Source organism: Pempheris klunzingeri, chromosome 16 (genome assembly GCF_042242105.1).
Source record: "Pempheris klunzingeri isolate RE-2024b chromosome 16, fPemKlu1.hap1, whole genome shotgun sequence".
Classification (NCBI taxonomy): Eukaryota; Metazoa; Chordata; class Actinopteri; order Acropomatiformes; family Pempheridae; genus Pempheris; species Pempheris klunzingeri.
In genome coordinates, this window is record NC_092027.1 from 18670191 (window position 1) to 18686674 (window position 16484).

A 16484-nucleotide genomic window follows, 5' to 3' on the forward strand; every position below is an offset into this window, starting at 1 on the left:
AAGCCGGAGTACCCGGAGAACATGCAAACTGAAAGACAGAAAGACCCCAGATTCGAACCTTGATTTGAACTGGAACCTTCTCACTGTGAGGTTAACACACCCTCCATGCAAACTAGCGAAGTACGTTTTTCTTGGAACTTACATGTGCTTGTTGCTGAAATTTTGTGATCTTTTGAAGTTTTTTTAAATGTCTTTGTTTGACAGCTTTGCCTGAAGTGTCAGTTGGGTGAGGGTAAATGCTGCTGTGTCAGCAAAACTGTGGGATCCTTGCAGCGCAGCAGCAACAGCATCCTCTGCTGCCATAAGCGGTAATTGCAGGGTGCTGGCACATTTAATTGTGTTGGTAGCTGAGCAGTGAAGGGTACTGCACTGCTATAACAAGAAGGAAACACTGTTCACAGGGGAACAGACTTCAACACAAGACTGGGACAGAGAGGAAAGGAAAGATGTCTTCAAGTTAGGTGAAAAGACTTTATTTTACTGCTATGACATCCCTTGGTGTGCATATGGCAGACCTGATTACTGACAACATCTGACCCGCAGCAGGTGTGTGATACAATGTGGTTTCTGACAGCTAAATGCTGCCAAATGCCAACTGTGACTGAGAGCAGGTAAGAGTCTGGCCTCAGCAGGGGAGGCAACACAAGCTATGGCAGCAGGCACTTAGTGAGGTAGCCAACGTGACCAAGGTCCCACTACTGTTACTGCGATGGTGATGTAGATCAGCTGCTCAGTCAGGGACTGTGAGAACAGGTTTGAGTCATTATGTATGTAGGTGAACAACGGTGCAAGTGTTAGAGATAGATAGTAAATCAAAAAGAAAATCAAATTGTCTAATGAACAATTACACGTGTTCTGCTGAAAAGTGAAACACTGAAAAAGTTTGTGTGAATAGAGTAGCAATGTCAGTTGGAGTGTAATCACTCAAAGCAGATGAAGTCTCAAAGAATAACAAATCACAATTATCATTTTAAGCGTAAAATTTTTTTACTGTGGAAGCACTGAAGACAGTTAAAGTGCATGCACTGTAAGCATTTGGTTTATAGGCCGACAACAGCAAAAATATTGAAGCTTAAAATTTGAGATGTTGAAAAATGGTTAAGTGAGTATGACAGAGAGCATGTCTACAGACAGCATCAGTGACAAGGGGCAGCCATGGCAACATCCAACACCCACGGGAAGCAGCTCTCACTTTGGTTATACATGCGCTGGGACAGCTTGCAGCTGAGTGTGAAGTCTCTAAGCCCGAGGCCATGGTTCTCTATCAGAAAATGATGTATTCCTTCCTCCTGGTTGGGAGTGAGTTGGTAAGTGAAGGCATTCAAATATTTCAGTGTTGTTCAGGAGTGAAGGTAACATGGAGCAGGAGATGGATTGGTACGGGGTCAGCAGTAATGCAGGCGCTGTACTGGACCATTGTGGTGAAGAGGGATTCTTACTGGTTTATCTACATTCCGATCCTCATCTATTGTCATGAGCTCTGGGTAATGACTGAATGAATTTGATTGCGAATACAAGTGGCTAAAATGAGTTTCTTCCACAGGGTTGCAGGGATGGATGGATGGATGGATAGATGGATGGTTAGATGGATTTTGAAGTTTTAGAAGTTGTTAAAGTTTAGAATTAGCACACACAAATGCTGGCACCTTTCCACTCTCTTCCAAAGTTGTAGATACACAGCAAAGAGCTGCTTCTACTACAGCTGCTGCCTGCTTCTCTTTTCACAGCAATCTTTCACTAGGCTGGCCCTGTTTTCCATTTTCATACTGCAATTAGAAATGGATTATAAATGGATCAGCTTCATTATTGTTCATATAAATGCTTCCATCTCGTTGAAGTGGGAAATGACTGAGGAGCTGAGCATGACAAAGGGCGTCCTGGCTGCTCTCCATCTTCAGAGCTGTCACGAGTCTCCTTCTACATTCCCCATCAGTTTCTGTGTGACTGACTGCTCCCTCTTTCATCATGTGTCACCTTCAGCCACTGCAGCCCTAAGCTTACAGTCCGTGGCCAATTATTCCTGTCTCAACTCGCACCCACTCTATCTTTTTCCGACTCGTACACCATCACAATCAATTATCACATTTTCTTTCCCCTCTCACTTTTCAGCTCTCCAGCTCATCTCTCCACCCCCTCCACCCCACCCCCCGGGCTCTCTGGGTGTATCTATATTGCTGCTGAATAATTGAGGCTCAGAAGAAGATAATTGTTTGTTATCTCTCTATTTTCCACCCATTAACCTCTTCCCTGATATGGTGGCTGTGCTGGTAAATTGCAGCAATCCCAGCCACGTGAAGCATGAGTTTGTCAGGGGCTGAACACATATAGGAAGTTGAAAGAGCTTGTACTATAGCTGTAGAGTCAGTAAGGTAAGGTTATTGTGACACAGAGAACTATCTCGTCTACGAGAAGTTGAGTTGCAGCTGAAGAATAGCAGTTTTCATGCTAAGCTAATCGAATCGTCCTGATTCCCAGCTGCATACGTCACACACAAACTTGAGTTTAATATCCATGTGAACATCATAAGTCAGAAAGAAAAGCAGTTGAGCTCACAGGGGGTACTTCTCTACCAGTTAGTTAGTTGAAGAAGAAATAGCCACAACAGCTTAGCCGTAACAGTTTTTATGTCATTTCCAATTTCTTTACTCTATCATTTTATTATATAAACCTTTATTCTCTTTGTGAAAGGAGAATCACGTCAAACCATGTTTAGATTAAGTTTAGATTAGTATTTACATATCCCAATAAATCCTGGATAACTAGCTCCCTGTCTCAGACGCTCCCGTGTCTCTGTCTCTATGGTCTCCACTCCTTTTGTGTTTTCCATGGCCCCAGTTTGTCTCCTGTGTGTGTATGTGTGTGTGTTCCTGTCCTGGCTCCTGCTCTCTTCGCATACCTGCCTGTACTGCTTGTCACCCTCCCCACGCCACCTCAGTACTATCCATCAGCCTGTCAACACGCCGCTACATCAGCCCTGGCTCTTCTCTCTCTTGCCATCAGAGCTTTGTCTCAGTTCCTCTGGTGGACACGCGTTTCAGGTCTCTATAGGTTTTTGTAATTAGTCCCTCGTGGTGATTCCTAGCTGATTAGCTGTTTTTCCCTTGTGCTCCAGGATCCCAGTCAGCCTGTCTGCTTCATGCTTACCTCCCTGCTGACTCTCCAGTAAACATCAATAATCTGTGTTCTGCTTTTGGGTCCACCTTTTGATCTTAACCACAGACTTCATAAAAGAAGTGGATGTAACTTCCAGCTGGAAGTCTGATTAGACGGAAGTCTATGACAAAATGAGCCGACGTCTCACCTGATTTATTAGTTCAATAAACATTTTCCTAATGAGTTTATGGTCTCGGTTGCTAGTTTACAGTCTTCTCTTAGCATTAACCTAAATTTCTCAAGTAAATATACCTTCGGGTCGAGGGTAAAAGTGAGGGCACGGGGACAGCTTCTTTTGTCTCTTTTTGTTTCATGTCCCTCTCAACCAGGGGTGCCCACACTTTTTCGGCTTGCGAGCTACTTTTAAAATGACCAGGTCAAAATGATCTGCCTACATTAAAAATGCTAAACATATATTCATTTCTATATATACTGAGTATACTTTATATATACACAATATATGTTGGCGTACACTGCAGAACTGCAGCTAATGTAACCCCTGGTATTACACATTATAAAAACTGACTGCAGTAATGCACATAGGTGACAAGAGTAATTGGAACATTCAACACATTTATGGTCACTACCTTACCCCGATGACTTGCACTGAATGGAGTCAAATATCCCTTCCTATCCTATTCCCCATCCCAGAATATCCCTTCTTTAGTAGATATAATTTTGAAGGCCAAAGCTGGAGTTTTGCAGCAGCTAGCGCGTTTGACCGCTCATGTCCCTGCCTGGGACCCGTAGCAGAGAAGAGATCACAGAGTGGCCGTCCTGTATGTCGCAAACGTGATTCATTACATACGTTCCTTCATTTTCTAAACCACTTCGTCCCAATTAGGGATGACAGATGATGGACTAAAATCTATTTTTTTAATGTCACACGATCTACCCCCACTGCTTTCGCGATCGACGTATTCACCCCTGCTCTCAACTGTGAGACAACTCAACCACGCAAAATTTGATACATCATTCACATTATATCATTCTGCCAAACCACTACAGGTAAAATACATCACACCATGTAGTTCCCTGTCTACATCCATGAAAATAATGCATCACCATTAATTAAATTATTTCAATTCTCTCAAACCGGAGAAGGCAATCTCTAAACCAAATAACAGAAAAATAAACCTTATCTACTTACTACTACTTACTCACAAATCAGAACTTTTGTTGGTTTCCAGTAAATAGCTTAAGACAGACATACCAACTTTAAATGAGTGGATCAACTTAGTTTACAGCGTACACACAATGAAGCACTAACTTCTTTTGAACATCAAATGTAAAAAACTTCAAATTCCTCTGTAGACACACATATCATATTCTGTGATTGACTGTGTGCACTCAGCATTTCAGAAATTAATCAATTTATTCTTAAAAGTATTGGCTAATTGTGTCATATTAGTGATCATGATTTAAATCTAAACTTGGGTGGGGCAATTCCAGCTAAGGTTGAAAAAGTAACCACTGTCACTCCAGCTGACCATGAGCCCTCGAGCAATCTTCAGAAAAAAGCTCCATATCTGTTGGTGCTACATCCTGCCAGTTTGACGATGCTCTGGAGAACAGCGGCCCTGCACATAACGTATGATGTGTCTCATCCTGTCAATGACATTTCAAGAGCAGAGGTGAGCAGAGATGATTAACTGACTTCCAGTTTGAAATGTTTAATAGTTGTGCGATTGTTTCAAATGTATAGGGCTCACAAAGAGCATTCATTAATGACCAGTTGTGGCTAAATAATGCGTGTACAGTATGACTGGCACAATAAATGATAGATTAGGTTAAAAGTGATCATGATCATGATAAAGAAACAAGCAAACCTCTGCTTGAAAGCCATGGAGTGTGTCCATTGATGGACCTTCACCAGTACTGTAAGACATAGGCTGACCCTTCAATAGACAATTCTAAAAATCAACACTTTTTCCTTAATGAGGTCCCTTAGCTGTGAACCTCATGACACACATGTTAATTGATATCTTTGTTAACAATTTGATATCTCAATCAGTTAGTTAATACTTATTACTGTGTTAATTAATGTTGATAACATCTTTATAAAAAAGGGGAATAAAGAGGAAAAAAGTGTATATTGGTATATTACCTGACAGACACCCTCTGGCTCTAGAACTGCTTACATGTCCTGCCATCCACCTCTCTTCCATAGCTCTATGATTACAGGAGTGGAGCCAGCTACCAGCAGCCACTCATTAGCCCTGCATTTAAAAGACCAGTTCAGACTCCGTCATGCTGTCAGGTCGCTGACCCTGTTTTCAAACATTCACGTTCCAGCCTTTTGTCTTGTTGACCTAACCTACCTATATGTTTGCTTCCACTAATCCCTTATTCCCTGTCCATATATAAAATCCAAGTCCTGGTACTGTCTCCAGACCTCCTGCTCAGCCTGTGTTCCCAGTCTGCCCGGATCCTGTAACTCACCAACCTCAACCCCCCCTCTCCTTTCTCTCCGCTGGCCAGGCTTCTCCTCTTAGGAACTCCCTGACCCTGTACCACAATAAACTGCCTAAAACTACACCTCCTGCCTCTGTCTCTGTGTTTGTATTTGGGTCCACCAGCACAGCCCTACCGTCACCTCTCACAGTGGGGGGTTTTGGATCTGGAGCTCGTAACTCCCCCACAGGATCTGAACTGACTTTCTTTACCTCAACAGTAAAAGTATCAGTAAGGACTCTGTCCAAGTTTTGTGCTCTCCATCCTGAAAAGATACTGATTATCATTGTAATGAAATTAACAGCAGGACACTTAACTCTAGAACACTAACGTCTAAGCGACTGTGGTTCCCAGCTCCATTATTTTTTATCACTCACACAGTTGTCAGTGATGCAGGGAGACTGTTCCTTCACCGGACAAGGCTCACATTCTAGGTACGACTTGTACTTTTAGTTAATTATTCCCTGTCGTAGCCTGGGATTATCTAGGCCTGTACATGTAAATCACTTTTTATATACTGCAGCATTTGTTGTTGTTTTAGGGTGGGATATTTTTCTATTACTGACTGTTGATGTTGTTTGTGCTTGTTAAATTTGAAAATCGATAAAGGAGTCACATTTATTTCTCCTGTTTTCTCAAGGTGTAGCAGTGATGCTATTGATTTTGATTTGATTTTTATGTACAACTCCTCTTCCCATTAATTTTGTCCTTATTTATTGCTACACATTTGGATACTGACTTACAATAATGTGTTACTGATTACTATGTGTCTGGTTCTTTGTGCAGTGTTACTCCTCCAGAGTGTATGCTTGTTTGTCCTAATTCACTTGCAGCGTTGTGTGTAGAAGGGTTTTAGGGTGGCCGTGTGTGTCTGTTAAGGGCTGGCCTCTTTGGGGGCTTTCAACTTTGTGCTGTTTAGTGAAGGCTTTAATGAATTTTTATCTTCAGTAAAGGCAATTTTTTAGTGAATATTCTCTTGTCTGACACTTCACTAAAACAGGTTGACATGGGAGAGGACAGCATTACACTTAACACTCAAACAATTTGTATTACAGAAAAGATAGTGGAAAGAGGAGGAACTCCTGAACCTGATCATCACGTCCTCTGTGGAGGAGGCAGAGTGTAAAGACTCGGGGGAAGCCTAACCCATATCCCTGGCAAAGGCACCAGGGGTGGGTGAGATTCGCACTGAGATGCTGAAGGCTCTGGACATTGTTGGGATGTCACGGTTGACACGCCTCAATGTCGCATGGAGGTCGTGGACTGTACCTGTGGATTGGCAGACTGCGGTGGTGGTCCCCATTTTCAAAAAAGGGTATCTGAGTGTGTGCTCCAATTATCACACTGCTCAGCCTCCCCGGGAAAGTCTACTCCAGGGTGCTGGAAAGGAGGCTCTGCCTGATTGTCGATCCTCAGATTCAAGAGGAACAATGCAGATTCCGTCCTGGTCGTGGGACAGTGGACCAGCTCTTTACCCTTTACCCTTACGGGGTTGTTGGAGGGGTCATGGGAGTTTGCCCATCCAGTCTACCTGTGCTTTGTGGACATGGAGAAGGCCTATAACTGTGTCCCTCAGCAAATCCTGTGGGGGTTGCTGGGGGGTATGGGGCAAGCCATCCGGACCCTGTATAACCAAAGTGAGAGCTGTGTCCGCATTCTTTGCACAAAGTCAAGCACGTTCTCAGTGTGTGTTGGACTCTGCCAAGTCTGTCCCTTGTCACAGATCCTGTTTTGGATATTCATGGAATGGAGCGCAAGATGGATGCAGTAATGCAGGTGCTGTACTAGTCCATTGTGGTGAAGTGGGCGCTGAGCCAGAAGGCGAAGCTCTCGATTTGCTAATCGATCTACACCTCAACCCTTACCTCTGGTACCTCTGGCAATATGCTCCATGTGTTGAATAATCTGCAGTCTCTGAGTTAAGAAGAGCAGAGCAGAGCGCAGTGCCATTACGTGCAGATGTCCACTGTGTTTTACCTTCATTTAATCACATGCAGATGATGCCAAGCTGCCACAGAATAACCGCACACAGACTGCTGAAGACACCGGGGGAGGACTGGCAGGATCAGACAGTCCTGATCAAGTTATTAGCAAAGTTTTAATATTCCTCATGAAAGTGTGTGAACTGTTTTCAGTGTATCCGTACACAATGCACCAGTAGTAACTGTTAAATAATGAGTCAAAACAACAAGTGTGATGTGCGTGTTAGCACAGAGGAGGAATGCAGGCTTTGTGATGGTGGTTCCGGCTGGTAGAGTAAGGCAGGTCCACACCTTATTCAATGCTGACGTGCAGTGAATACAAGCGCAGGAACAACTAGCAGGCCTAAGGCTGTTTTCTGAATGTAATGTTTTATGCTGTCAGTCTGAGTGTGGACTGTGTTGTTTACATGTAGTTCAGACATGTTTCTCTGCTGGGTTGAAGATGGCTGATTGGGGTTCCTTTTCTGTCTGGTCTCCCATGGCAAGCAAGCTGGTAGCAGGCAAAAAGAAATGGGTATGCACTGCACTGCAGGATTGCCATTTCCACACTCTCTATGTTGCCTCTCCTCCTGCGAAACTACATGATATTGGACAACATACTGTAGAATATTGAGCTTTGACCTTAATCTGGAAACCAGAGGCCAACTTCTTCTGTCACAACCCTGAAACCATACTCTATTTGAAAATACAAAAAGTGGTTGTCATTATGTGGTAATTAGTTTATTCAGCGTATTACTTCTCATAGAGATAAACCTTTGATTTGTGCATGTCTCGTATATAATATGACCATATCATTTATTCACTATATCATTTATCCATCCATCCACTTGCTGTACTACTCATCCTGTCAAAGGTGGTGGGAGCTGGAGCATATCCCAGCATGCACCAGGTGAGAGGCAGCGTACACACCACACACTGTGCTAGTCCTGTGATGAACTGGTGACATGTCCAGAGAGCCGTGCATATTCCTATGCATGAATTGACTGCAGTACAGTGTTTAGGAGTTAGTGTTGTGATGGATACCTCTGAAAGTGGTTCGCTCTGACTGTGAAGAAAAGCTGACTGGGACCGTGATATCTTACACAGCAATATTTATTGATGCCCTGTGGGAGAGAACAGAGACATTGTGAACACTGCCTGATGCTGCCTCAACTCTGACGGCAGCTTCCCGTAAGCAGTCTTTAACAATCGCTAGGCGTGCTAAAATTACTGCAAGCCCAAGTAGTAGTAGTAGTAGTAGTAGTAGTAGAAGTCTATTGGCTGAAATCCAAAGGAGGATCTATGACCATTCACGTTCACTCCAGGTCACCTTCAGCACATTTCTCAAACAGGAGACTGTCTATCCTATGATGTCTAAAGCACAACACAGCTATCATCTGTAACCATATGCCCCTATCCCCCGGGGGGCATAAGGCACAAGGCATCCCCAACTTTGGGTTTTATAGTAGAATGGGAAACCTGGACCTATGGAGAGAAAAAAAGACATTTCTCACACAAGTATTGCGCAGTCCATGTGTAAATGGTCAAGAATAGTAAGACATATTAACCATCTTTGTCTGACATTGGAATCAGAATGTGGTATTGCTTTGCTACTTTTGCTAATAGCTCTAATTGATATTAATTGTGGATAGATTCAGAACGACAACAACGAGAACAACAACTGTAATTAGAGATCATTAAGGAAGCAGTGGAGAAAGCAGCACAGACGTGCGGGCAGTGTAGAAACTCATCATCTAATCATCTGACCTACATGTGTTTTGACATAATTCTTAGTTTTCAGTATATTTTACTACCTATTCAAATCATGCAAGTCACATATGAGCTGGTTAAGGGGCACTTTAAGAATTTTGCATGTCATAGTCAATTAAGATGAGAGAAGGTGCCACTATTTGGTTTTTAGGTCCTACCGTATTCATGGGATTTAGAGCAGACCACCATATTTATGGGCAGAGGCTTCATAAACATCACTGGCTAATTCATTGTTTTCCATGAGTCAGTTATTAAAAGGGGGCCACTTCACACCTACTGAACATATTCACTTAGGAGCTTTACTAATATTGCTTGAAATCATTAGTCATAAATGTAATTGAATGCGCAATCAATAGAGGAGCCTTTGCAGCCAGGTAGCCTACAAATAAATCATCCAAAGGACCAGATTAAGCAACTGTGGAGTTATCTCGGATTCTGGCCTCAGTTTTGAAGCCCTCATTAGAAATGCAACCAAAGTGTCTTTTTATCAAGTTAGAAACATTGATCTGGTCAGACCATTTCTCTCTCAGACTTACACAGACAAAGTAATGACTACTGCAATGCTCTCGTTTGGTTTTCCTAAAAAGCTCTTGGTGTTGGCTGCCTATGACTTGTTCAGAATCATCCACACCAACAGCACACAGAGCGCCTATTTTAAAGTCATTGTATTGGTTGCTTATCTGATTTTAATATTTTCTGATGCAGCCCATCTCTCGAATTTTTAATGCCTCCGTGTTATGTTAACAGTTATTACATTTTTGGCATTTTTGACATTTTTGGTTTGTGCATTTGTTCGTCCATTCACTTGTCTGTAACGGGATGTTCGCAGGACCCAATAGCAGCACAGTTGATGAAAGAGCAGATGACTATTTGCTGGCTGGGTAAATGGGAGGCAACAGAACCAGAGAGGGACAGGCTAGTCTTGTAGTCGAATCCAGAACTGGGATCGGCAACAGGCAGGCAGACAGCGAAGCAGAAGAATCCAAATGGAGCAAACAGGCGGAGAATCGGTGACAGGCGGGAGGTCAGGTAGTCAAGCAGGCAGACAGAACACAGGCAAAGCTCGTGGTCAGGAACAGAAGGCAGAGGTAGTTACCAGGGCAGAGATAAGGAGTGCTGGAAGGTCAGGCATGAAGTTAAGACAATCTGGCACTGAGGGAGTCTACTGCTGAACCTTAAATAGGCAGGTGATTGCAAGCGAGTGCAGCTGAGGAACCAGATGAGGGTGATTGCCACTGATTGGAAGGCGTGGCCAGGTAAATAGGTCAGAGAGTGGAAAATTACCAGCAGCAGCAGACTGGCACAGCAGATTGTGACACTGTCAATCCATCCCATTTTCATACACTAATTATGATAACATTTCATCTAAACTAGTAGGATAAAATGGTAAAGTGGTAACATTTTATATCCAAAAGATCATTTTCTGTCCGTTATTCAATGCTATCATTCAGTAATGTCATAAATGTCCTATTTGACATTTGTTTGGATACTGACTCGCTGACACTAATCTTGGGACTAGACAGACATGGATGTAAACTGAAAGTTGACTGGTTGGCAGAGGCATACAACTGCAAGGCTTAAATATGATCAGACCCTCGGATCCTCTACAGCTGGCCACCCTTTAGCCATTGTGGCCCTGGTCTCGTGAATTGTCTTGTCTGAGGGTCTATGAGACTCCACCTCTATCTATCTATCTATCTATCTATCTATCTATCTATCTATCTATCTAAATGAAAAATGGATTTCTGGAGCTGTAAGAGAAAGTGACAACGACCGGATAGAGAGTCCACAGGTCTGCTCTGCAGAAACCAACAAACCAGAAGGTTGTTCTGTCAGGGTGACAAACTATGGATCACAAATGTGGTTGATTTACTTTTTAATTTACTGAGGATTTAGAAATAAGCATCGCCCATCATCCGTCGCTCATAGCTAATTTCATCAAGACATAGTCTGCATTTTTGCAATCCCACAGGGGAATTTTTTTTGATATCTCATCAATATCACCTGTCCTTAAACTTGAGCAGGAGATTCCTGCTCAAATTTAGGGACAGGTTGGGGCCGAGCCACAGGGTTGGAAGGATTGCAATGCAGAGTCCGTTTAATATGTCAATCAATCAATCAATCTTTATTTATATAGCGCCAATTCACAACAGCGTTATCTCAAGACACTTTACATAAAGAGCAGGTCTAGTCCATGCAGTCTTTAATTAGAGAGAAACCCAACGATTCAGGAATTCAAAATTAAGGATTCAAGAATTCCCACATGAGCAAGCATCCTAATTGTCCCCTGCCGAAACATTTTTTGCTCATTCCTCAGAGACATTTTGGAGTTTTATCGTCTTCCAATAAGTCCTCCTATAACCTCTCTCAGATTAGGTATGGCGGCTGTCAGCAGGGGTAAAATAAAACCTCCTGACTGTTTTTTGAGAGTCTGGTGTTTGCTTTAGAGATTTAATGCAATCTACCATGAGGATGAAAAATTCTGCGGGGTCTGATGATGAGGCTGGTCTGAGTCAGATTACTTCTGTGAGCTTTCCCCAGGAGCTGTTGAGGCATAGTTTGGAGCATTGTCTTTTTGCAGGGTTAGCCACGATTTTGTTGGTATCTAACAAAATGCCTTGATTGACCCGGTAGTCTCTGATGTACTTTCCCTGCTCTCCTGATCGTTGCCTTGGGCGGGTACCCCAAAGCTTCCTGCTGACCTTTCAGAAAGGTGTATATGTACTCATCAAAAATGGAATTGCCCTGTCTGTTCAAGTGCCGGGGGGGTAAAGAGGTTCAGGAGGACTGAAATCCTTGAGGAACTCTTTCACCCTGGGATGAGAATCTGTCATTCTCCTCCATTCGTGCTCTCTCAATACAACCATGCGGATACTCAATGTGTGTCATTTTTTCTTGCTGGCTGTGTGCAGCTCCTAGAAGGGAGCTGAAAATGGTAACTAGACGGACATCTGTGATAAAAGCATCCCAGAAACTTAAAGCCGCACTTTACACTGTTGCTCACAGCATAACCGTGTAAAGGAAGATTACTGTTTGTGAATCATTTGCCGCTCCATGCACGTGCAGTGTGTAAAATTGTAACAGACTGCATGATCATTCTGTTACTATTTGCTCCTCTTTGCGAAGAATAAAACCCACAAAGACTCTCCGTTTATTCAGAAATAGTAAGACACCGTAATCACATGATAGGGGGTAGGACTCTATGTCTAATCGCTCCTCTGAGCTGAACTAACCCTTGATTTGATGAATGAAACCTAACGCTTCGCAAGGGGCCATGACACATGGCAAGGAAAGACAGGGAGTCTATGTATTTGATGCCATAATCAGGGTCTTGGAAACAGATGACTTTGCTTCCGTTCATGATGAGAGAGGGTTTTAAACCCAACTTTATCATGTTGTTGATAATCAAGCAGCTGTCAAAGCCTTTTGAATTATGGGCTATGAAAATAGCTCTCCAGTGAAGAGGTCCCCTGGAGAGCCATCTGTTGTAACAAATGTTTCAAAATCGTAGAAAACCAAATTCTCAGTGTGCTCTGTGGTTGCAGAGAGAGGTTGAATGCAGCACAGATGAGCTGTTCAGCATCAGATTTGGGAAGTCATTTCTCCCCGTAGATGTAACATTTTAACGACAGACACGTGTGGATTGTTATTTTTACTCATAGGAACGTAGTACATTCAACTACATTTCAGGAATTTTTTTATTGAGATTGCAAGTGACGGCATACCTCTTGGCCACCAGTTTTGCTAGATGACGGGTTTCAGCTTTTGTTGGGTACAGTCTGGCTCCCAGCAGACGCCGCAATGGCCATCGTACCAGTGAGTAATGGGGTTGTCATAGCCTTTGTAACAAAAACTAAACGCATGTTGGATTCCTAGAAAACCCTTGAGATTTTTTATACTGTAGTTGTGGTTTTTGTGATAGAAGCATAAACAATAGGCTTGTCAGAAGATTTGGGAAAGCCGGTCTCAAATGGAGAGGAGGCTTGTTCGTTGTTGCTTCTGTACAACCCACAATTTTGAGTATTTTTAAAAATTTGTTGATGTAAATTTCACAGCCGCTTCACTGTTGAAACCGCCAAAATTTAATCTTGCTGCCATATTTTACAGCTTCATCGTCATTGTAATTAGGATAGGTCTGTTAGGATCCTGGTGTCTTTTCCCTGTTCCCCCTGTCTCTCTCCCTCATGTGTGTTTGTCTCCCCCTGTCTGTCGCCGGAGCGGAGTCAGGGAGGTTACTCCTGCTTTCTTCGGTCTCTTCCCCAGCCCTGTTTTGGTTCATCGTTGTGAATAAACTTACCTGTCTCCTAACCTACGTATCACTGTCCTTGTCTGCATTGTGGGCTCAGCTAGTTCCGTTCGGCATAACCAGGTCAGAGGGCTAAGCTGATGGCTAAGCAGAGCTGGTTGACTCTATTGTGTACAACATACAAATGTTGAGGGTTCTTTTTTACATGCTTGCATGCTCCAGCTTTTTCCGCTTTGCATCTCACTCTGCCTCTAGGATTCTGTACCACCTGCACAAGGAGTTCAAGGCTAGCATTGGACATAACCAACATGTTTGATTGTAGTATACCATGAAAGGCTGACAGGACAGTGTCATTCTCCTAGTTTACAGTGATGGAAACATGATTTTGCACATTTTCACCAATCAATTCCAGCTGTATCATATCTTTGTGTGTGGCCTCTGAGATTGCTCTGTTGGCCAGATTCCCGAAGGCTGTCTATAACATTCCAGTAAAATGCCGTATAATTAGGCACATTTTCAGGAGGAGGAAAAATCAACGCCAAATTTCAAGATTGTTAAAGCGGGCACGCGAGACCATTCTAAACAGGTTAGGATTATTTTCATTTGGAAAACAGGAGGAGGGGCCCGAGACTAGTTCAGTTCCCTTCCCCAAATCCCTCCATGTTTCTGCAGGGGATCTGGATCGTGTGAATTTCTTTCATTTTCTAATGATGGGAGAGGGGTGGAAAAACATGTTGCTCTGAGACCGCTGGGGATAAGGAATGAATGAAGTGTTGGTGACGTGTCTCTGCTGTGCACTGTCTCTGTTCTTTCACTTCTCTGACATCAAGAGGGAGCTTGTATCCCATGATGCAACCCACGGTCAGACTGGTACAGCCGTTCTCCCCTCTGCGATGCCGGTGTGATCACTTTAACCTGTGTGTGTGTGTGATTGTTGAAATTGCTCACTATGGAAATGAAAAACTGGCCTGCAGTGGAAAAAGCAGTGGCTGAACCTTACACAGATAACTTTAGTAAGGGTTAGAATGCAACGTTTTTACTTGTACACGTCACAGTTTGGTAATAGTATAAATCGGATTCATTTTTGTCATTTCTTGAATCCTTAATTTTGAATTCCTGAATCGTTGGGTCTCTCTCTTAATTAAAGAGTTTGGTCTAGACCTGCTCTTTATGGAAAGAGTCTGGAGATAACACTGTTATGAATTGACGCTATATAGATTAAGATAAAGATTGACTGATTTTGATTTACTTGAGTTTACAGTCTACAACCCCCTCTACTGCCCAATGTTCAATCCCATTATAAGACACGCAACATGAAAAAGAAGAAATAACATTAAGTTTTTAAAAAGGTTTCATCAATTTACCAGATTTAATTTGGTCAGTGACAGGGTTACCCGCCAGGCCTTCTGTCTGGATGTTATTGTGAGATCTATCCGCTGTCTGATCCAAATTTGCTCTTTAAGCCGAGAGATTCGTCTTTTTTCTCCTTAATTGACTTGAGGATGGATGTTTTGCGGTTGTTATCAGAGAATTTACCCCATCGGCGGAGCTCGGATGAATGAATAAATAAAAAAACAAAAAATAAAGTCTTTGGGAAAATACAATAAAAATGGAGGAGGTGTTGTATCTATGATAAGGAATCACATCCCATTTGAGGCAGAGAACAAAATATAAGAGAAAGGACGGATATGTTCTTGCTGTTGGGAAAATAGACAGAATACATCACACTACTCAATTAATTAGTGCCAAAAGTTAAGCTTTCCTAAAGTTACAGAAGAACAGAATATCTCTTTTAAATGCTACTTTAGAGGGGGAGATTTCTAATCATATCAATAAACTTAAAATACATAAATGTCCTGGAAGTGATGGAAAGTTCGCTAGAAAATCCTGGATGACCTTGTTTCACTTCTATGTAAAGTCTTGGACTGGGCATTGGAAAAGGAAACATGGGCATGTGGAACTCTATTATCTGCAGAGCCCTGATCCACTGAAATGTAATAAAGTATTCATTGTTTCCTGTGTTGTGATTTGGAGAATCCATGTCACAATGACAAACAGTTCTTTCACTTACTGCAAACAAGAGTTCAGGTCAGAAGGCTTAATTTGGATTGGAAAAACCATTGTGTCCTGTCAGCGGGGGTGTTCCTGGGCAGAACTACAACACACATCCGCGTTCACAGATGCATCTCTCTCTCTCTCAGTGGACTGTTTCAGTGCGAATGATCTCCACCCCTCCCAACAGTAGGCTTTGAGCACGTGAAGTGGGTGTGTGTCTGAACTTGTGGGTACTGGATAAGCCCAGCGGGGCCATGGACCAAACCCTACTTCACCCTTATCCCAACAGTGATAGTCTTAGCAGGCAAAACGTATTCAAAATGGCCTGTATATCTCCTTTCTAGTCATTTCGACTCAAAGCACTTTTACATCACATCCTCATTCACCCATCAGTCATACAGGAGGAATCTAAGTTCAGTCACACACTGAGGCTTCAGGAGCAGGTTGGGGTTCAGTGTCTTGCCCAAGGACACTTCAATATGCTGACTTACAGGAGCCGGGGATCAAACCACGGACCTTCTGATTGATGGACGACCCACTCTACCTCTGAGCCACAGCTGCCCAAAAAATGGTATATTTGTTATACACTGTTCCTCTAGAATAGGAATGGTAGATGATACAAGGGGAGACCGAGGTGGGGCCCACGTAGTGGTTGGGTGTGGGTTAAAAGCTTAAGAGCTACCCTCTAGCAGTGACATCCTTAAAGGGCTGCAGCTACCCTCAGTCTAAGGTACATAGCTGACGTTCACGTCTATTCGTTTTGAAAGAGCAGTGGCCACTGGGGAAACTCCAACATTCAACCAACCTATAGTGTAAATTCACCAGTTTTACACATGTGCCTTAGT